This window comes from Rhinoraja longicauda, chromosome 11, assembly GCF_053455715.1.
Source record: "Rhinoraja longicauda isolate Sanriku21f chromosome 11, sRhiLon1.1, whole genome shotgun sequence".
Lineage (NCBI taxonomy): Eukaryota > Metazoa > Chordata > Chondrichthyes > Rajiformes > Arhynchobatidae > Rhinoraja > Rhinoraja longicauda.
In genome coordinates this window covers 5,707,527-5,730,999 of record NC_135963.1, presented here as the reverse complement: position 1 = coordinate 5,730,999, position 23,473 = coordinate 5,707,527, and the positions used below count along the sequence as shown (strand labels likewise).

The 23,473-nt window shown below is 49.2% G+C and overlaps 1 protein-coding gene across 2 annotated transcripts in view; it reads right to left on the bottom strand.

Annotated features, from left to right (window-relative positions):
- Positions 1 to 11,634, bottom strand: part of zzz3 (zinc finger, ZZ-type containing 3) — a 138,437-nt gene extending 126,803 nt beyond the window's left edge. For both annotated transcript variants that reach the window (XM_078408164.1, XM_078408165.1), the window contains exon 1: positions 11,577 to 11,634. The gene's annotated coding sequence lies outside the window, so the exon portion shown is untranslated. The remainder of the gene's footprint in view (positions 1 to 11,576) is intronic.
- Positions 11,635 to 23,473: the final 11,839 nt, after the last annotated feature.

The window sequence follows — 23,473 nt, the reverse complement described above, 5'->3', positions numbered from 1 at the left end:
CACGTTAGAGGCAGGAAACATGTTCCCAATGTTGGGGGAGTCCAGAACAAGGGGCCACAGTTTAAGAATAAGGGGTAGGCCATTTAGAACGGAGATGAGGAAAAACTTTTTCAGTCAGAGAGTTGTGAATCTGTGGAATTCTCTGCCTCAGAAAGCAGTGGAGGCCAATTTTCTGAATGTATTCAAGAAAGAGCTAGATAGAGCTCTTAAGGATAGCGGAGTCAGGGGGTATGGGGAGAAGGCAGGAACGGGGTACTGATTGAGAATGATCAGCCATGATCACAATGAATGTGGCTCGAAGGGCCAAATGGCCTACTCTTGCACCTATTGTGTATTGTTATGTGGAGAAGGCAGGAGAATGGGGTTGAAAGGGAAAGATAAAGCACCCATGATAGAATGGTGGAGTAGGCGTGATAGGCTGAATGGCCTAATTCTGCTCCTATAACTAATGAACAATTAAGAGACTTGGACAGCAACATAACAAGCAAAAATATCAAGGCACTTCACTGGAGCAGTTACACAAGACGATAAGCCATTGGGGCAGAGTTAGGCCCTTCAGCCCCATCGAGTTACAAACAACATCGGGCATCAAGCCACATGGAGATGTTAGAGTAAGCGAACAAAAAGTTAGTAAAAGGGTTACGGAAAACCTTAAGAGAGAGAAAGGATGGCAAAAGGTTTAGGGAAGGAGTTCTAGAGCTCAAGGCGGTGCCACCCGAAGGCACGGTAACCATTTGCAAAGCAAGTAAAATTGGTGACAATCAACAGACTCATCTTAGAGGAAGGTAAACACAAAATGCTGAAGTAACTCAGCGGGTCAGGCAGCATCTCGGCAGAGAAGGAATGGGTGACGAATTCTGAAGAAGGGTCTCGACCCGAAATGTCACCCATTTCTTCTCTCCCGAGATGCTGCCTGACCCGCTGAGTTACTCCAGCATTTTGGGTCTACCTTCGATTTTAACCAGCATCTGCAGTTATTTTCCCACACAGCTTAGAGGAAGACGGATAACGTAGAAAGTTGCATGAGTGGAGATTGGAATGGAATACTTTATTGTCACATGTGACAAGGCACAGTGAGATTCTTTGCTTGCATACCCAAGGTATACACATGGCAACCACCTAGGGCACTGACGATTTACAAAGTACGCCGGGTCCTCCATTGTTCTCCCCCCCTGGAAACACAGGGGAGAGAGGGGCTTACTATGGAGCCATCTGATACCAGATGACAGTCCTCACTGGAACTACGTGTTCTGTGTGGGGATATCAGTGTGTACCCCTAACTATTATGTACTGTCAACTCTCCACTACTTACCCTCCCCTCACGAGCAGCATCATCTATGAGATATTCTCATTCCTCTGTGTGTTCTAGTATCTATATACATGAGGTATTGCCATCCCCAGTGTTTTTCAAAATCCATCCTGGCAAAAGGGTGGGGGTGTTAGCGGTAGTAGATAATAGACAATAGGTGCAGGAGTAGGTCATTCGGCCCTTCGAGCCAGCACCACCATTCAATGTGATCATGGCTGATCATTCTCAATCAGTACCCCGTTCCTGCCTTCTGCCCGTACCCCCTGACTCCACTATCCTTAAGAGCTCTATCAAGTTCTCTCTTGAATGCATTCAGAGACTTGGCCTTCACTGCAGAGAATTCCACAGATTTACAACTCTCCGAGTGAAAAAGTCTTTCCTCATCTTCATTCTAAAGGGCCTAAACTGTGGTGTGGGAAAGGGGAGGGAACCTCTATCACCGGGCGGCACAGCGGTGGAGTTGCTGCATTACAGCGCCGAGTTCACTCCTGACTCCAAGTGCTGTCTGTATGGAGTTTGTACGTTCTCCCTCGGACCTGCGTGGGTTTTCTCCAGGTGCTCCGGTTTCCTCCCACACTCCAAAGAGGTACAGGTTTGTAGGCTAATTGGCTTGGTATAATCGTAAATTGCCCCTTAAGTGTTAGGATAATGTTAATGTGCGGGAATCGCTGGTCGGTGAGGACTTGGTGGGCCAAAGGGCCTGCTTCCACGCTGTATCTCTGAAAGCTAAACCTCCAACCGTGCATGGGGGAGAGCAAAAGACTTCACAATAAGTGCTGACGATATGTCAAAAATCAAAGCACTGGTTACTGGCAAGACCCGAGCTGAACTAGAAATGTATTCCACCTGCTCAAAGTGGCTACTAGAAGAAACCCACTGTTAGAAGAGAGACCCAAAGAGAAATCCAGGAAAAGTCACACCACTTTACAAAGTGCAGAAACAATGGGACTTTTGAGGATTCATATTCAGCTGCTGTCCCCAGAATCACTAACATAATATGTGAATAGTTACTACTGATGGTGCAGTAATGTCAGCACACACTCCTCCTTTGCTTCTTAACAAGATTTTGGCACAAAACATTCTTCATGAATTGAAACTGGTCGAGTCAAAGAATCCAACTGAATAATGTTTCTGTTCAATGCTTTTGTAGGCCTGATCCAATCTGGCCAAAAATACAATATCGAGGAATGAAATGATTAGAAACTGGAGATTAAGACAAAACTGTGCAAAGTACGCTAACTTAATTTGTTCATCCATGTTTAGGGTAGCATCGTTTAGAGCTGCCGCATCACAGTGCCAGAAACCCAAGTTCAAAGTATACGAAGGACCTGCAGATGCAGGTTTGCACCGAAGATAGACGCAAGATGCACCGAAGATGGAGTCTGAAGAAGAGTCTCGACCCGAAATGTCACCCATTCCTTCTATCCAGAGATGCTGCCTGTCCCGCTGAGTTACTCTAGCATTTTTAATTTTTTTAGAGATACAGCGCAGAAACAGGCCCTTCGGCCCACCGAGTCCGCGCCGCCCAGCGATCCCCGCACACCAACACTATCCTACACACATACTAGGGACAATTTTTACATTTACCCAGTCAATTAACCTACATACCTGTACGTCTTTGGATTGTGGGGGGAAACCGAAGATCTCGGAGAAAACCCACGCAGGTCACGTGTCTAAATTTTGTGTCTAAACCCAGGTTCAATCCTGACCTCGGTTACAGTCAGGGCGGAGTTTGCATAATCTCCCTGTGACCGCGTGGGTTTCCTCCGAGTGCTTTGGTTTGCTGCCACATCCCAACGACGTGGGTTCAATCCTGACTACGGGTGCTATCAGTATGGAGTTTGTACCCACTCCCTGTGAATGCGTGGGTTTTCTCCAGGTGCTCCAGTTTACTCCCACACTCCAAAGACGCACAGGTTTGTAGGTTCATTGATTTCAGAAAATTGTAAATTGTCCCCAGTGTGTAGGATAGTGCTGATGTACGGGGTGATCAACACAAACTCAGTGGGCTAAGAGGCCTGTTTCTGCGCTGTATCTCTAAACCTAAACACTCAAAAGTGTGGGTTGGTAGGTTAATTGGCTACTACTGCACATTGCTTTGTGTGACTGGTTGAATCGTCAGCATTAGTGTAGGATTAGTGGAAATGGGTGGTATATGGTTGGCGTGGACTCGGTGGGCCAAAGGGCTGATTTCCTTTCTGTATCTCTCTATCATAGCCTAAAGAAAAGGATTGAAACCTTTTATTCAGTCTGAAGAAGAGTCTCAACCCGAAACGTCACGCATTCCTTCTCTCCTGAGATGCTGCCTGACCTGCTGAATTACTCCAGCATTTTGTGAAATAAATACCTTCGATTTGTACCAGCATCTGCAGTTATTTTCTAACGAAACCTTTTATTCTATGCATTATCCAAATATTTGTGATCCACACCATTAAATAGTATTAAGGTTATTATACACACCAACTATCTTCAGCTGAGTTGCAGGGTAAAGTAAAATTAGGCATTTGTAGATTTTCTCTTTTGAAACTTGGAGCGTTACCTCACCACACACTCTGGCAGTTCACATCCTGCCTCTGCCCTGTCACACGAGATGGTGAACACGTATTAGTCACCATGTAGGAAGGAACTGCAGATGCTGGTTTACACTGAGAGATAGAATCAAAATGCTGGAGTAACTCAGCGGAACAGGCAACATTTCAGGAGAGAAGGAATAGATGACGTTTCGGGTCGAGGCCCTTCTTCAGACTGAGAGTTGGGGAGAGGGAAACTAGAGACATGGAATAGCTACCTATCACCGGCCAGAATTTGCCTCACCCACTCCCTTTCCCAGTTATCTCTATCCCCCCCCCCCCCACCAACTAAAATCAGTCCGAAGAAGAGTCCCAACCTGAAACGCCGTCTGTCCACACCATCGCAAATGCTGCCTGGCCCTCTCAATTCCTCCAGCACTATTAAGGTTGCCTAAAGATGCTCTAAAGCACCCTGGGATGTTTTATTATATTCCCAGTCACATCAAATATGCAAGTTGGTTCTAAATGCAGATATGATAAGATTTTTGCAGAGCAGTGAAAGGGAATGAATTATTAAATGCTGCAAATCTAAATAAAAACATTCCTCCATCTTGGATCTGTCAAACTTTACCTACTAAACTGGACCGAACTGGACAGGGCGGCACGGTGGCACAACGGTAGAGTTGCTGCCTTACAGCATCAGTGGCCCGGGTTCGATCCCGACTACGGGCGCTCTCTGTACGTTCTCCCCATGACCTGCGTGGGTTTTCTTCGATATCTTCGGTTTCTTCCCACACTCCAAAGACGCAGGTTAATTGGCTTGGTACAAATATAAAATCGTCCCCGGTGTATGTGGGGTAGTGTTAATGTGCGGGGATCGGTGTGGACTTGGTGGGCCGAAGGTCCTGTTTCCGCACTGTTTCTCTAAACTAAAATTACTCCAGCATTTTGTCTATCCAATGCGTTTTTAGTAATGCTGATTGAAGAATATTGATCAAGAATAACAGCCATATCCTTCAATACAGTGCCACGTGATAGATAGATAGATAGAGCTACTGTGCTGCCTCCCAAACAACACCACCTTCAATAGGGCATCCACCCACATTTTTAAAGTCAAGTCACCAGTTTGGGACTTGGTATCAAACCATCCGACTATGAAAGCTAAATTTCTGGATGGTTACAGCTTTATCCTTTATTTTACACTTCCCTCACACAAAAGGATGAGGGGTGATCTTATAGAGGTGTTTAATATCACAAGGGGAATAGATCGGGTAGATGCACAGTGTCTCTTGCCCAGAGTAAGGGGAATGGAGAACCAGAGGACATTCATTTAAGGTGAAGGGGGGAACATTTTATAGGAATCAGAGGGGTAGCTTTCTCACACAGAGGGTGGTGGGTGCATGGAACGAGCTGCTGAGGAGGTGGTTCAGACAGGGACTATCCCAATGATTAAGAAGCAATTGGACAAATACACAGATTGGACAAGGTTTAAAGGGATATGGGCCAAACGCAGGCAAGTGGGACTAGTGTAGCTGGGACATGTTGGTTGGTGTGGGCAAGCTAGGCCGAAGGGCCTGTTTCCACGCTGTATCACTCTGTCCTTACCAACAAAACACTTCAGTTTAAAGAAGACAAGGAACTGCAGATGGTGGTTTACAAAAAAATACAAAGTGCTGGAGTGACTTAGGAGAGAGACCATGATCCTTCAGGTCAGAATCCTTCTTCAGACTTTAGTTCAAAAGTGTAGCGCAAACATTAAAAAAAAAATCTGGTTTCTGTACCTATACACTGTGGCAACTCGATTGTAATCATGTTTAGCTTTTTCATTCACTGGATAGCACGCAACAAAAGCTATTCACTGCACCACAGTATAGGTGAAAATAAACTAAACTGAACTAACTAAACTGAACCCTGGATACATACATTCAAACACTAAAGTGCTGTCAATTTCAGGAGAGAATAAAACTGATTGTCCCCAATACAACAATACCAGTTTTTGCCAACGCCTTGGGTCTTTTTATAATGCACTGCCACGCATTATGGACCAGGAGTTTATATGTAGTTGGTATTCACTGTCATGGTGGCACAGGGGTACAGTTGATGCCTTACAGCATTGGAGACCAAGATTTGATCTTGACTACAGGTGCTGTCTTTATGGAGTTTGTACGTTCTCCCTGTGACCGCGTGGGTTTTCCCCGGATGCTCCGGTTTCCTCCCACTCTCCAAAGGCATACAGGTTTGTAGATTAATTAGCTTCGGTAAAATTGTAAATGTTGTCCCAAGTGTGTAGGATGGTGTTAATGTGCGGGGTGATTGCTAGCTGGCACAGACTTGGTGGGCCGAAGGGCCTGCTACCGCACTGTATCTCCAAAACTAAAACTAAAACAGATCTCACAATTCAAGCAGATTACAAGTTTCCTCCACCATTTAGTTCTGCCTTGTTTAGTTCTTGCTTGGAGTCTATCAACACAAGAAGAAAACAAAAGCAAACCAGTCCAGTCTTTTACCAAACAACAGATCCAAATATTCAATTAAAAAAAAATAATAAAGTGGCCCACCAACATTGAGAGTAAGTCTAGCTCGCTACTCGCTGGTCAATGCATGGGAGGCCGAGTTGTAGCACCTCTGATGGAGACATTCACAGAGACAGGAACAGAAGGGGATTAATCAAAACAACAGGAACAAAAACACCCGGTTTTACGCAGATGGTTGGCTGCCTTAAGATTTGGATACAGAGGTAGCAACACGATAAAGAATTAGTAACAAGTGATCTATCTGCCCGTGGACTCACAGGGAAGGCAAGAATAAAATTAGTTGTAAATCTCATTCAATCGGAGTACAAAAGATCGGCATTTTAATAAGCTATTAAAGCACATGGCCCGGCAGTGTGTGCCTTGAACGTACACGTGGAAACTTACACCTGCCCCAGAAACACACACACACACACACTAAAAAAAACTAACGTTCAGAGATGTTTCCGATTGCAAACTGACCTTAAAATGACCATTCTGCCGAAACATGTGCGAGGGAGGGCGTTCAGCTGCACAACGCGCTCCACACACACGCACAAAAAAGTACCGGACACTTTGAAAGCGAAATTAAACAAACATACCCCTTCGCTGGGGGAAGCCACGACTGCATCGGCAGAAACTGCACCAAGCACACGTGTTCCGCATATTTATCACCAAATAAAAACGGGGCTTGCCTCGCCGTAAAGTGCACACAAAGCCGACGTGTGAGACACACTGCCCACTAGATCTACTGCAAGTGAAATTCATGCACTCGTCGTATACTCCCGAGTGGAATAGTCTGACACACACACACACATCAAACCACATGTACCTTGAGATATACAAGCACACAAGTGTACACTTAAAAAATTCTATGACTCACTGGGTGATTGAATGTGATCGTGATTGAGTGTGAGTGCGTTTGAGTGTGAGTGTGATTGTGTGTGAGTGTGTTTGAGTGTAAGTGTGATTGAGTGTGAGTGTGTTTGAGTGTGAGTGTGATTGTGTGTGAGTGTGAGTATGTTTGTGTGAGTGTGTTTGTGAGCATGATTGTGTGTGTGTGTTTGAGAGTGAGTGTATTTGAGTGTGTTTGTGTGAGCGTGATTGTAAGTGTTTGAGTGTGAGCATGTTTGAGTGTGAGTGTGTTTGTGTGAGCATGATTGTGTGTGAGTGTGATTGAGTATGAGTGTGTTTGAGCATGAGTGTGTTTCGAGTGTGAGCGTGATTGAGTTTGAGTTTGAGTGTGAGCGCCTCCAGATTCAGGGACAGTTTCTTCCCAGCTGTTATCAGGCAACTGAACCATCCTACCACAACCAGAGAGCCGTGCTGACCGGGAACCATCCTACTATCTACCTCATTGGTGACCCTCGGACTATCCTTGACCGGACTTTGCTGGCTTTATCTTGCACTAAACATTATTCCCTTATCATGTATCTATCTGTACACTGTAAATGGCTCGATTGTAATCATGTATTGTCTTTCTGCTGGCGCGACAAAAGCTTTTCACTGTACCTCGGTACACTTGACAATAAACTAATCTAGACTAAATGCTATTACATAGAATCAAGCAATTGCATAATATTTTCAGATGTACAATTTACACATCAATGGGGCACACCTCCATTTCCTCAGAAGGCTTAGGAAGTTTGGCATGTCCCCAACAACTCTCACCAACCTCTATAGATGCGCCGTAGAGAGCATATTATCAGGATGCATCACAGCTTAGTTTGGGAACAGCTCCATCCAAGACCGCAAGAATTTGCAGCATATTGTGGACGCAGCCCAAACCACCACACAAACCAACCTCCCTTCCATTGACTCCATTTACACCTCACGCTTCCTCGGCAAGGCCAGCAGCATCATCAAGGACAAGTCGTATCCTGGCCACTCCCTCGTTTTCCCTCTCCCATCGGGGCAAAGGGTATAGAAGTGAGAAAACACACACCTCCAAATTCAGGGACAGTTTCTTCTCAGCTGTTATCATCCAACTGAATTATCCTAACAACAACTATACTGCTACCAGTCCTGAGCTTCCATGTACCTCATTGGTGACCCTCGGACTATCTTTGATCAAATGTTACTGGCATCATCTTGCACTAAACGTCATTCCCTTGTCATGTATCTGTACACTGTGAATGGCTCGATGGTGTTGTCTTTCCGCTGACTGGATAGCACGCAACAAAAAGCTTTTCACCGTACCTCGGTACACCTGGCAATAAACTAAACTGAATTAAATCTCGAGATGTACAAGCACACAAGTGTACACATAGAAGTTCCAATGACTCACTGGAAGACTGAGTGTGAGCAATCAATGCTGTTTTTTATAATCAAACAATTGCATAATATTTTCTTTATATACAATATACACAAGTTGTAGTATATATACGCATGCAGTTTTATTGTTTCAATGGACCTAAACAGCCCTGGTAAAAGCAGCTCAGGGCACCTGAGGGAACATTATCTACTCGCCCAAGGATGTATCTTCTCACTCCTTTCGTGGATAAGGAAAGGACAAGGGTGGGGGGTTGAGGAAAAAACCGAAAGGGGGTGGGGTCACTGAGGCAGGGAGGAAGTTGTTGGGTGCTGGGGGAGTGAAGGACGGAGGGGGGGTGTTGGAGTTGGGGAAGGTGGGGGAGGAGGAGCAGGACGAGAGAAACAGGGGAGGGGTGAGGTAACGGACATGGTGTGAGAGTGATGGGGAGGGGGGGAGTGAAGGGGGGGGTGAGAGTCACGGGGAGGGGAGAGAGATGGGAGGGGGGGAGTGATGGGGGGGGTGAGAGTCACGGGGAGGGGAGAGTGACAGAGAGGGAGGGGAGAGTGATGGGGAGGGAGGGGAGTGATGGGGGGGGGGGAGAATGATGGGGAGGGGGGGAAGTGATGGGGAGGGGGAGGTGAGTGATGGGGAGGGGGAGAGTGATGGGGAGAGGGAGAGTGATGGGGAGGGGGGGAGTGATGAGGAGGGGGGAGTGATGGGGAGGGGGGCTGTGGAGGGGGCCTGTAGAGGGGGGGGGGAGTGATGGGGAGGGGGCTGTGGAGGGGGGAGTGATGGGGAGGGAGGAGTGATGGGGAGGGGGAAGTGATGATGGGGAGTGATGGGGAGGGGGAGAGTGATGGGGAGGGGGGGTGATGGGGAGGGGGGTGATGGGGGCAGTGTAGAGGGGGGGAGTGATGGGGAGGGGGGGTGATGGGGAGGGGGGTGATGGGGGGGAGTGTAGAGGGGGGGATTGATGGGGAGGGGGGAGTGATGGGGAGGGGAAGTGATGATGGGGAGTGATGGGGAGGGGGAGAGTGATGGGGGAGGGGGGGTGATGGGGAGGGGGGAGTGATGGGGAGGGGGAGTGATGGGGAGGGGGGGTGATGGGGGGGAATGTAGAGGGGGGGGCTGTAGGGGGGAGTGATGGGGAGGGGGGGATGTGATGGGGAGGGGGGGAGTGATGGGGGGGTGAGAGTCACGGGGAGGGGAGAGAGATGGGATGGGGGGAGTGATGGGGGGGTGAGAGTCACGGGGAGGGGAGAGTGACAGGGAGGGAGGGGAGAGTGATGGGGAGGGAGGGGAGTGATGGGGGGGGAGAGTGATGGGGAGGGGGAAAAGTGATGGGGAGGGGGAGGTGAGTGATGGGGAGGGGGAGAGTGATGGGGAGATGGAGAGTGATGGGGAGGGGGGAGTGATGGGGAGGGGGGCTGTGGAGGGGGCCTGTAGAGGGGGGGAGTGATGGGGAGGGGGGCTGTAGAGGGGGGAGTGATGGCGAGGGGGGAGTGATGGGGAGGGGGAAGTGATGATGGGGAGTGATGGGGAGGGGAGAGTGATGGGGAGGGGGGAGTGATGGGGAGGGGGAAGTGATGGGGAGGGGGGAGTGATGGGGGGGGAGAGTGATGGGGAGGGGAGAGTGATGGGGGGGGAGAGTGATGGGGAGGGGGGAGTGATGGGGAGGGGGAAGTGATGGGGAGGGGGGGAGTGATGATGGGGAGTGATGGGGAGGGGGAGGTGAGTGATGGGGAGGGGGGGGAGTGATGGGGAGGGGGGGGAGTGATGGGGAGGGGGGGGGGTGATGGGGAGGGGGGGGAGTGATGGGGAGGGGGGGGAGTGATGGGGAGGGGGGGGAGTGATGGGGAGGGGGGGGTGATGGGGAGGGGGGAGTGATGGCGAGGGGGGAGTGATGGGGAGGGGGAAGTGATGATGGGGAGTGATGGGGAGGGGAGAGTGATGGGGAGGGGGGGGGAGTGATGGGGAGGGGGGGGAGTGATGGGGGGGGGGGTAGTGATGGGGAGGGGGGGGAGTGATGGGGAGGGGGGGAGTGATGGGGAGGGGGGGAGTGATGGGGAGGGGGGGGGAGTGATGGGGAGGGGGGGGGAGTGATGGGGAGGGGGGGAGTGATGGGGGGAGGGGGGGAGTGATGGGGAGGGGGGGAGTGATGGGGAGGGGGGGAGTGATGGGGAGGGGGGGGAGTGATGGGGAGGGGGGAGTGATGGGGAGGGGGGGAGTGATGGGGAGGGGGGGGGAGTGATGGGGAGGGGGGGGAGTGATGGGGAGGGGGGGGAGTGATGGGGAGGGGGGGGGGTGATGGGGAGGGGGGGGAGTGATGGGGAGGGGGGGAGTGATGGGGAGGGGGGGAGTGATGGGGAGGGGGGGGAGTGATGGGGAGGGGGGGAGTGATGGGGAGGGGGGGGTGATGGGGAGGGGGGAGTGATGGGGAGGGGAAAGTGATGGGGAGGGGGAAGTGATGGGGAGGGGGGGAGTGATGGGGAGGGGGGGAGTGATGGGGAGGGGGGGGAGTGATGGGGAGGGGGGGGAGTGATGGGGAGGGGGGGGAGTGATGGGGAGGGGGGGGAGTGATGGGGAGGGGGGGGAGTGATGGGGAGGGGGGGGAGTGATGGGGAGGGGGAAGTGATGGGGAGGGGGGCTGTGGAGGGGGCCTGTAGAGCGGGAGAGTGATGGGGAGGGGGAAGTGATGATGGGGAGGGGGAGAGTGATGGGGGGGGAGTGATGGGGAGGGGACTATAGAGGGGGGTTGTTTATTCCTCCCCCCCCCCCCCCCCCCCCCCCCCCCCCCCCACACACGCGGCCTGCAGCGCCAGCCCGTCCCCGTCCCCGCCTCCTCCTCTCCCCCGCCGCCTCGGGCCCCGCCCGCCGGTGGCCCCGGGACCTCCCCCCCCCCTCTCTCCCTCCGGTGGGGTCTCCCCCCCCCTCCACCTCTCTCCCTCCCTCTGCCTCTCTCTCTCTCTCTCCCCGGGCCCCGCTGCACTGACCTCACTTCCGCGCCGGCCCGCTGCCGCCGCCATCTTGGCCTGGCCGCGCCGCCTCCCACAATGCCCCGCGCCGGACACAGGCAGGGCCCAGACACACACACACACACTGGCACTGGGACAGAGCACAGACACACACACACACGCACACTGGCACTGGGACAGAGCACAGACACACACGCACACTGGCACTGGGACAGAGCACAGACACACACACACTGGCACTGGGACAGGGCACAGACACACACACACACACTGGGACAGAGCACAGACACACTGGCGCTGGGACAGAGCACAGACACACACACACTGGCACTGGGACAGGGCACAGACACACACACACTGGCACTGGGACAGAACACACACACACTGGCGCTGGGACAGAGCACACACACACGCGCTGGGACAGAGCACAGACACACACACTGGCACTGGGACAGAGCACACACACACACACTGGCGCTGGGACAGAGCACAGACACACACTGGCACTGGGACAGAGCACAGACACACACACACACACTGGCGCTGGGACAGAGCACAGACACACACACTGGGACAGAGCACAGACACACACACTGGCACTGGGACAGAGCACAGACACACACTGGCACTGGGACAGAGCACAGACACACACTGGCACTGGGACAGAGCACAGACACACACTGGCACTGGGACAGAGCACAGGCACGCACACACTGGGACAGAGCACAGACACAAACACTAGGACAGAGCACAGGCCCGCACTGGGACAGAGCACAGGCACGCACACACACTGGCACTGGGACTGAGCACAGGCACACACTGGGACAGAGCGCATACACACACTGGGACAGAGCGCAGGCACACACTGGGAAAGAGCGCAGGCGCACACACTGGCACTGGGACAGAGTGCCCGCGCACATTGGCACTGGGACAGTGCACGTGCATGCACTGGGACAGCACGCACTGGCACTGGGTGAGAGCACAGACGCGCACTGATGCTGGGGCACTGGGACAGAGCATAGGCGCACACATTGGGACAGAGTACAACCATACACTGGCACTGGGACAGAGCACAAGCGCACACAGGGACCGAGCACACACTGCAACTGGGACAGAGCACAGACATGCACTGACGCTGGGACACTGACACTGGGACAGAGCACAGGCACACACGCTGGGAAGCGCACAAGCGCACTGGCACTGGGACAGAGCACAAGCACACTCTGGGACCGAGCACACACTGGGACTGGGACATAGCACAGACACGCACTGACGCTGGGGCACTGGCATTGGGACAGAGCACAGACACGCACTGACGCTGGGACACTGGCACCGGGACAGAGCACAGGCACACACACTGGGCAGAGCACAAGCACACACACTGGGACAGAGCATAAGCACACACACTGGCACTGGGACAGAGCACAAGCACACACTGGGACCGAGTACACACAGGGACTGGGACAGAGCACAGACACACTTTCACTGGGACAGACGCAGACACACTGGGACAGAGCGCAGACACACGGGCACTGGGGCAGACCACAGACTACACTGGGACAGAGCGCAGACACACTGGAGCAGTGCACAGGGGCATTGGGACATAGCACAGGGGCTCTGGCGCTGGGACAACACAGGGGCGCTGGGACAGCACATGGGGTGCTGGGACAGAGCACAGACACGCACTGGAACAGAGCACGGACACGCACTGGGACAGAGCACAGTAGCATCGTGACCAAGGAGAGACACAGACAGAGCAGAGGAGAGACACTGGAACAGAGCACCGAGGGGGGCACTGTGACAGAGCACAGTGGAGAGCATTGGGACTGTCCACAGTGGAGAGCACTGGGGTAGAGCACAGTGGAGGCACTGGGACAGAACACAGTGGAGGCACTGGCTCAGCACCCAGTAGAGGGTGCTGGCACTGAGACAGGTCCCAGTGGAAGGCACCTGCTCATGCACTGGGGCAGACCACAGCGAGGGGCACTGGCTCAGTCCCTGGCACTGAGACCGGGACAGCACACAGTGGGGGCACTGGCTCAGTCACTAGGACAGAACACAGTGAAGAGGGACAGTCTGAAGAAAGGTCTCGTCCCGAAACATCACACATTCCTTTTCTGCAGTGATGCTGCCTGTCCCGCTGAGTTACTCCAGTATTTTGTGGCTCTCTTTGGTTTAAATCAGCATCTGCAGTTCCTTCCTACAACACAGTGAGGGGCACTGGCTTAGTCCCTGGCACTGAGACTTGGACAACACCCACGCTGCGCTCAGCAACCGGTCCTCCTTGCACCTTTACACCAGCTTATTTATAATATTGCACACTTGCACCTCTCTGCATTAGTCACGGTAGCTCGTTATAAAATGGCACACTTTTCTAATCCACTTTACCCCAAGGTGCTATATTGTCTAAATTAATTCATTCTTTCTTATTCATAATATTAGCTCCTTTTATAAAATTGCACTTCTGCACCAACCATCTCTCTGCATTCGTTATACTCGGTCATTTTATAAAATTGCATATTTTTCTCATGACAGCCACCACACTGCCCTTGACAGATCTAGGTCAGAATCCAGTGGCATGGAGTCCAAGACGACCGGGGACCCTTTTCTGCTGCAGTCTTCATCCGCCTTCCCAGCCGCTGTGACGCCCCACTAAAGTCAGCCATCATCCTCCGCCTGTTCGACCGTTGAGGTCATGGTTTGATTGCTCTTTGTCAGGGATCCCCCCCCCCCCCCCCCCGACCTTCCTGCCATGGGTGACCCTACCAGGAGCGTAGCTCCAGACGGCATCGCTCTCAGGATCTCAGGACCACACACAAGCTTCTCCACCACGACAAGGTAACAATCCACAGAGAAGTATATAGAATTGTACTCTTGCACCAACCATCTCTCTGCATTCATAATACTAGTTAGTTACAACATAGCACACTTTTTCAGAGCAGTCCTGAAATACTATTTACCTCACTGGAGACCCTCGGACTATCTGTGATCGGACCTTACTGGCTTTACCTTGCACTAAACGTTATTCCCTTTATCCTGTATCTGTACACTGCGGATGGTTCGATTGTAATCATGTATTGTCTTTCAGCTGACTGGCTAGCATGCAACAAAAGCTTTTCACTGTACCTCGGCACACGTGACAGTAAACTAAAGCTAAACTAATCTAAACTAAACATTACAAAGTGCTGTACTGTCTAAGTAAATTATTTTCTCAGTATAAATCTGCAGTCAGAGTTAGATTTAGCTCTTAGGGCTAAAGGAATCAAGGGATATGGGAAGAAAGCAGGAACAGGGTACTGATTTTGGATGATCAGCTATGATCATATTGAATGGTGGTGCTGGCTCGAAGGGTTTAATGGCCTACTCGTGCACCTACTTTCTATGTGTCTATGTTTTTATTCATTATAATAGCTCAAGTTATAAAATTGCATACTTCTCCCAGCACCAAGGCACATTCCTTGTATATGCACATACTTGGCCAACAAACTTATTCATTCATTCCATTCATTCATTCATTCATTCTAAGATGCAGTGCTTTTTAAAATATGATTTCTTTGAAATATTTAAAAATTGCATGCCACTTTATTCTCAACCACTTTCTCCTCCATTCCAAAGTGCTACATATTCCAAGTGGATTATTTTGTTAATAAGAAAGAGTCAATGTTGGATCAAGTTGGTGATGAATGCATGCATTTAATAATGGAATATTATTTATAATTACAATGATTAGTGCAAAACGAATACAATGAATAATGATAGGCTTGAATAGAGTGGATGTGGAGAGGATGTTTCCACTAGTGGGAGAGTCTAGGACTAGAGGTCACAGCCTCAGAATTAAAGGACGTTCCTTTAGGAAGGAGGTAAGGAGGAATGTCTTTAGTCTGAGGGTGGTGAATCTGTGGAATTTCCTTGCCACAGAAAGCTGTGGAGGCCAAGTCAGTGGATATTTTTAAGGCGGAGATTGACAGATTCTTGATTAGTGCGGGTGTCAGGGGTTATGGGGAGAAGGCAGGAGAATGGGGTTAGGAGAGAAAGATAGATCAGCCATGATTGAATTGCGGAGTAGACTCGACGGGCCGAATGGCCTAATTCTGCTCCTAGCACTTATGACCCGATGACCTTAATGTTACATACATTGTTAATAAAATTAATACCTAACTATTCCTGATTTGCTTTTGAAAATATGAAACTTCTGGAAGAATCAGTCATGATAGAAACAGGCCAAGCTAAACAATCATTGCATGATGCATGAGATTCTTTATTATTATTATTATTATTATTGTAAAATCACTGACAAAAATTTGATTTTCTCTGAATTGCCATCAGGCCACATGGGAGCAGCTATAAATGCGTGTGCTCGTCATGCCCATGTAACATGAATGAGCAAAACACGTCATGAACACGCTACACAGTTTTACGGATTTTTGGATCGAATTGAATTGAATTGAAAAATACCACATGGAACGAGGCCCTTCAGCCCATCGAGACCACGTCGACCAGTGATCACTCGTTCACACCAGTTGCACCTTATCCCATTTTCTCATCCAATTGAGTATTAAGTGCTTGAGAGTTTGTTACTATAACATCTTGTATGGGTTACTTAAAAACCAAGCTTCACTGTAACAAGGCATAAACTGGATTTACTTCCAGTTTACTAATAGCTGTGTTAAAAAAAAAAAAAATGTAAGTGGTTAAGTGGATTTTTGTGAAAGGTGTATGGGCATTCTTTGAAAATGTACGGGAGATGCATATCTGGGTTGGGAGCCCACTTTAAATGTAATGGCTGATGGCCATAAACATCACAAAATTCCCACGCTTACCTGACCGTCAAACTGTCGCCTCCAATCTACCTGTCAAATGTCCTGACGGTAAATAAATTGGTTAAACACAAGCATTTTATGGTATTTTGAAATGACTTTACTTATTTTAATATTACGTGCTTCTAAATGCATCGAAGAGAACCTAGCAAACCTGGGGACAGCATGCGACAGTGCCCACAATAAGCTACGATACCTGGCGACAAGCTAGCTGTCTCCGAGAAATTTCACTCCGGTTGATTTCTCAGCGACGCGCGCCGAGATCCACTACGATTCCTGGAAGACTCCTCACGATCATGCCCGCGACACCCCGGCGAACTGTCGGCGACAGCCTAGTCGCCAGCAGTCGCCTTAAAATCGCCCAAAGTGGGACAGGCCCTTAATAAATAGCATGGAAGTAGTTGATATATTGCCAGGAAAACCACCTTGCTTGTGGAAATAGAGTGCTACCACTTGGCCCAGTCCTCAAGTAATGTACACCTGTCTTATTATGTTAGGCTGAATCGAAATGCTGGTAGTTTATTGTTCCATTCACCTCCGTGTCTGGCGATTATGGATTCAAGTTACACCCCAGAAGCATTGAACACAAAGAGGCCCATCGCGGTACGCCACACCCAGCTCTCTCCACTATTGAGCCCCAGTTGTGTCTAATGTTCACAAGCTCACAAGCTATTGGAGTAGAATTAGGCCATTCGGCCCATTGAGTCCACTCCCCCATTCAATCGTGGCTGATCACTGCCTCCCAGTCCCATTCTCCTGCCTTCTCCCCATAACCCTTGGCACCAGTTCTAATCAAGAATGTGTCCATCTCTGCATTAGAAATATCCACTGACTTGGCCTCCACAGCCCTCTGTGGCGATGAGTTCCACAGATTAACTACCCTCTGACTAAACAAGTTCCTCCTCACCTCCTTTCTAAAAGAGCGCCATTTAATTCTGGGGCTACTGTTTCCGGTCCTAGGCTCTCCCGCCAGTGGAAACATCCTCTCCACATCCACTCTATCCAGGCCTTTCGTTATTCTGTAAGTTTCAATGAGGTCCCCCCTCAACCTTCTAAACTCCAGCGAGTACAGGCCCAGTGCTGTCAAATGCTCATCATATGCTAACCCACTCATTCCTAGAATCATTCTTGCTCAATAGACAATAGGTGCAGGAGGAGGCCATTCGGCCCTTCGAGCCAGCACCGCCATTCACCGTGATCATGGCTGATCATCCATAATCAGTACCCCGTTGCTGCCTTCCTATATCCCCTGACTCCGCTATCATTATGAGCTCTATCTAACTCTCTCTTGAAAGCATCCAGGGAATTGGCCTCCACTGCCTTCTGAGGCAGAGAGTTCCACAGATTCACAACTCTCTGAGTGAAAAAGTTTTTCCTCACCTCCGTTCTAAATGGCCTACCCCTTATTCTTAAACTGTGGCCCCCTGGTTCGGGACTCCCCCAACATCGGGAACATATTTCCTGCCTGTAGCCTGTCCAATCCCTTAATAATCTTATATGTTTCAATAAGATCCCCTCTCATCCTTCTAAATTCCAGAGTATACAAGCCTAGTCGCTCCAGTCTTTCAACATATGACAGTCCCGCGGAACTAACCTTGTAAACCTACGCTGCACGCCCTCAATAGCAAGAATATCCTTCCTCAAATTTGGAGACTAAAACTGCACACAGTACTCCAGGTGCGGTCTCACTAGGGCCCTGTACAACTGCAGAAGGACCTCTTTGCTCCTATATTCAACTCCTCTTGTCATGAAGGTCAACATTCCATTGGCTTTCTTCACTGCCTGCTGTACCTGCATGCTCTATCTTTGGGAGAATCCCTTGGGATTGAGAATGACTTGGCCCCGCCCTGCTGCGGGTCAGAAGATGGCACATAAGCGCAAGATAAAGATAGTTCTAAGGCCTCCAGTGAGGTAATTGGGAGGCTAGTACTGGGGCAGCACGGTGATGCAGCGGTAGAGTTGCTGCCTCACAGTGCCACAGACCCGGGTTCGATCCTGACTACGGGTGCTCCGGTTTCCTCCCACACTCCAAAGACGAACAGGTTTGTAGGTTAATTAGCTTCAGTAAAATGGAAAGAAATTGTCCCTTGCGTGTCGAATGGGCCTATTGTTCGGGGCGATCAATGGTCGGCGCGGACTGGGTGGGCCGAAGGGCCTGTTTCCATGCTCTTTCTCAAAAGTCTAAAGTCTATCCATGTTCCCCAGAGATGTTGCCTGACCTGCTGAGTTACTCCAGCAATTTGTGTCCTTTTGAAGTGCAGGGCTGTTTGAGATGCCATCTCGAGATGAGATGTCAAGTCATCATCCACCATCTCATGTGGACAAAGGAGTCCCATGGTGCTGTTTTATAGAGGATGATGTTTCCTGGTGCACTAACCAATGTATGCCCCACAGTGGACATCGGGGAGTCATAGACTCACACAGCCACAAATCTTATGAGCAATGAGGGGGGGGGTGGGGGGGATATAAATATAACACTAGCAGGCTATCCAGCAGCAAAATCAGGGGAGAACATTCAGCAGAATCGATTCCTATTCTCATTTATGAATATGCGGGGCGTGGACTTTCCATCTGAGCGTGCGATTCCTTGGCTGGATCGACGTTCCAACCGCGGCCTGCGGATTTTAACATCAAGCGGCTCGCAGTCTCGGGTTGAGACCGTAAGTCGGGAAGCTCCAAGCTGCACGAGGTTCGACAAGCCCCGGCCCGGGGTAGATCGCCCGGCGAGGGGGAGCTGAGATTCCCCCCCCCCCCCCCCCACCGATGCAGGAGCTTGATCGCCCCGACGAAGAAGGCCCACCGCCAGCTACGGGAGTCAAGATCGTCCCTTCAACGGAAGGTTCGAGGCCCCCGACCGCTGGAGGACAAAGAAGGGGAGAGATTGAACTTTGTTCCGCCTTCCATCACTGTGAGGAATGTGGAGGGGTCACTGTGGTGGATGTTCATGTTAAAATGTATGTTGTGTGTCCTGTTGCTTTTTATTGCTATGACTGTACGGCAAATGAAGTCCCTCGTATGTTGCAAAACATACTTGGCCAATAAAGTATGATTGTGATTGTGACTGTGATTGAACTAAGTGCTAGCCTGACCACCGCGTACACACTAAAGATTTATAAACACTAAACACTAAAAACTAAACAGTGGGGCGGGGGGTGGAGTCAACAACTTGGAAGCGTATGCGTGCAGTTAACGGGAAAGAGAGTTTAGGAAAGGTCACGCTTAAACTAACAAGGCAGGGGGATGGGAAAGAATGCCAGGAGACAGAGGGCCATAAGAGGAGGACAGAAGTAAAAGGTAGAAGGGAGATAAGGGAAAACAAACCAAAAAGCTTTGCGCCTTAATGTGAGGGTCATTCATAATAAGGTGGATGAATTGAATGCGCAGTCAGTAGTTAAGGAATATGATATAGTTGGAATTACGGAGACATGGCTCCAGGGTGACCAAGGCTGGGAGCTAAACATGCAGGGGTATTCGATATTCAGGAAGGAGGGACAGAAAGGAAGAGGAGGTGGGTTGGTGTTGCTGGTTAAAGAGGAGATTATTGCAATAGACATAGACAATAGGTGCAGGAGGAGGTCATTCGGCCAGCACCGCCATTCAATGTGATCATGGCTGATCATTCTCAATCAGTACCCCGTTCCTGCCTTCTCCCCATACCCGCTGACTCCGCTATCCTTAAGAGCTCTATCTAGCTCTCTCTTGAATGCATTCAGAGAATTGGTCTCCACTGCCTTCTGAGGCAGAGAATTCCACAGATTCACAACTCTCTGACTGAAAAAGTTTTTCCTCATCTCAGTTCTAAATGGCCTACCCCTTATTCTTAAACTGTGGCCCCTTGTTCTGGACTCCCCCAACATTGGGAACATGTTTCCTGCCTCTAACGTGTCCAACCCCTTAATAATCTTATACGTTTCGATAAGATCCCCTCTTATCCTTCTAAATTCCAGTGTATACAAGCCTAGTCGCTCCAGTCTTTCAACTTATGACAGTCCCGCCATTCCGGGAATTAATCTAGTAAATCTACGCTGCACGCCCTCAATAGCAAGAATATCCTTCCTCAAATTTGGGGACCAAAACTGCACACAGTACTCCAGGTGCGGTCTCACTAGGGCCCTGTACAACTGCAGAAGGACCTCTTTGCTCCTCTACTCAACTCCTCTTGTTATGAAGGCCAACAGTCTATTGACTTTCTTCACTGCTTGCTGTACCTGTAATAGCAAGGAGAGACATTAGCTTGGATGCCGTAGAATCGGCATGGGTAGAACTGTGAAATAGCCCAGGGCAGAAAACACTTGTTGGAGTTGTATACAGACCACCAAACAGCAGTAGGGAAGTTGGGGATAGCGTCAAGCAGGAAATTAGGGATGCGTAATTAGGGAAATTAGGGAAGGCAGTTATCATGGGTGAATTTAATCCACATATAGATTGGGCCAATCAAATCGGTAGCAAGTCTACTCCACCAACATTTAAAATGTGGATTGGTAATATGTTGGAAACAGCACATTTGGAAGAAATGAGACTCCTCCTAATAGAAAAAAAAGACCAATTCTTAGCGAGTTGGTCTCCATTTATTGACCTTGTGGAATCATGCGGTGTAATATCAGCATAAAATTAAAAATTCTGGGTTTGACTGAAAATTGATTAAGAATATTAAAAAACATCGATTGGTTGCGTGGGAGAATCTCCTTTTTGCTTTACTTTTTTTTTTTTTTTTCACTCTATACTCACTAATTTATTCTTTACTCTTCACTACTTCTTTCTTTCTCATTTCTTTTTAAAAAGGAAGTTGTACAAATAATGTTTTAATAATTCTTGGCACCTGTAAAAAGGAACCATTAAAATGTAATGTGCTTACTTCCAAAGAAAATAAAAATAAAAAAAATAAAATAAAAATAAAAACAATGAACCATTCTAAAAAAAAAAAATAAAAAAAAAATCGGTAGCAGCGCTGAGGAGGAGGATTTGCTGGAATACTTGAAAGGTTGACGGCGGGGATGCAATGGCAAAGATTTAAAGACCGCATGGATGAACTCCAAACATTGTTCATCCCTGTCTGGCGCAAACATAAAACGTGGAAGGCGGCTCAACCGTGGCTGACGAGGGAAGTCAAGGATAGTGTTAAATCCAAGAAAGAGGCATATAAACTGGCCAGCGGAAGCAGCAAACCGGAGAACTGGGAGAAATTTAGAACTCAACAGAGGAGGGCAAAGGGGTTGATTAAGAGGGGCAGTAAAGAGCACGAGAGAAAGCTTGCGGGGAATATAAAAACTGACTCGACAAGCTTCTTTAGATATGTAAAAAGGAAAAGATTAGTGAAGACAAATGTAGGTCCCTTACAATCAGAGACAGGTGAATTTATAATGGAAAACAAAGAAATGGCAGAACAGTTAAACAAGTACTTTGGTTCTGTCTTCACTGAGGAAGACACAATCTCCCAGAAATACTAGAGGACTGAGAATCTAGTGGGAGGGAGGAACGGAAGGGAATCCACATTAGTCAGAAAATGGTGTTAGGTAAACTGTTGGGACTGACGGCAGATAAATCCCCAGGGCCTGATGATCTGCATCCCAGAGGACTCAAGGAGGTGGCCCTAGAAATCGTGGATGCATTGGTGATCGTTTTCCAATGTTCTCTATACTCTGGATCAGTTCCTGTGGACTGGAGGGCAGCCAATGTAACTCCACTTTTTAAGAAAGGAGGGAGAAAACGGGGAATGACAGACCAGTTAGCCTGACATCGGCAGTGGGGAAGATGCTTGAGTCTATTGTTAAAGATGTTATAGCAGCGCATTTGGAAAGCAGTGACAGGATGGGTCAAAGTCTGCATGGATTTATGAAGGGGAAATCGTGCTTGACTAATCTTCTGGAATTGTATGAGGATGTAACAAGTAGAATGAATAAGGGAGAGCCAGTGGGTGTGGTGTATCTGGACTTTCAAAAAGCCTTTGACAAGGTCCCGCACAAGAGATTAGTGTGCAAAATTAGAGCACATGGCATTGGGAGTAGGGTATTGACATGGATAGAACTGGTTGGCAGGCAGGAAGAAAAAAAAAGGAATTAATGGGTCCTTTTCAGAATGGCAGGCAGTGACTAGTGGGGTGCCCGCAAGGCTCGGTGCTGGGACCCCAGTTGTTTACAATATATATTAACAATTTAGACGAGGGAATTAAATGTAACACTTCTACGTTTGCAGATGACACAAAGCTGGGTGGCAGTGTGAGCTGCGAGGAGGATGCTATGAGGCTGCAGGGTGACTTGGATAGGTTGGGTGAGTGGGCAGAAGCATGGCAGATGCAGTACAATGTGGATAAATGTGAGGTTATCCACTTTGGTGGCAGGAACAGGAATGAATGGTGTCAGGTTAGGAGAAGGGGAGGTGCAACGAGACCTGGGTGTGCTTGTACATCAGTCACTGAAAGTAAGCATGCAGGTACAGCAGGCAGTGAAGAAAGCTAATGGCTTGTTGGTCTTCATTGCGAGAGGATTTGAGTTTAGGCGCAAGGAGGTCCTACTGCAGTTGTACAGGGCCCTGGTGAGATCGCATCTGGAGTATTGTATGCAGTTTTGGTCTCCTAATTTGAGGAAGGACATTATTGCTATTGAGGGAGTGCAGTGTAGGTTCACCAGGTTAATTCCCGGGATGGTGGGACTGACATATGATGAAAGAATGGGGCGACTGGGATTGTATTCACTGGAATTTAGGATGAGAGGGGATCTTATAGAAACATTTAAAATTCTTAAAGGATTGGACAGGGTAGATGCAGGAAAAATGTTCCCGATGTTGGAGGAATCCAGAACCAGTGGTCACAGTTTAATAATAAGGGGTAGGCCATTTAGGACTGAGATGAGGAAAACATTTTTCACCCAGAGAGTTGTGAGTCTGTGGAATTCTCTGCCACAGAAGGCAGTGGAGGCCAATTTTCAAGATAGTTATATTTAGCTCTGAGGGCTAACGGAATCAAGGGATATGTGGAAAAAGCAGTGACAGGGTACTGATTTTAGATGATCCGCCATGATCATATTGAATGGCGGTGCTGGCTCAAAGGGCCCAAATGGCCTACTCCTGCACCTATTTTTCAATGTTTCTATGTTTCCACTG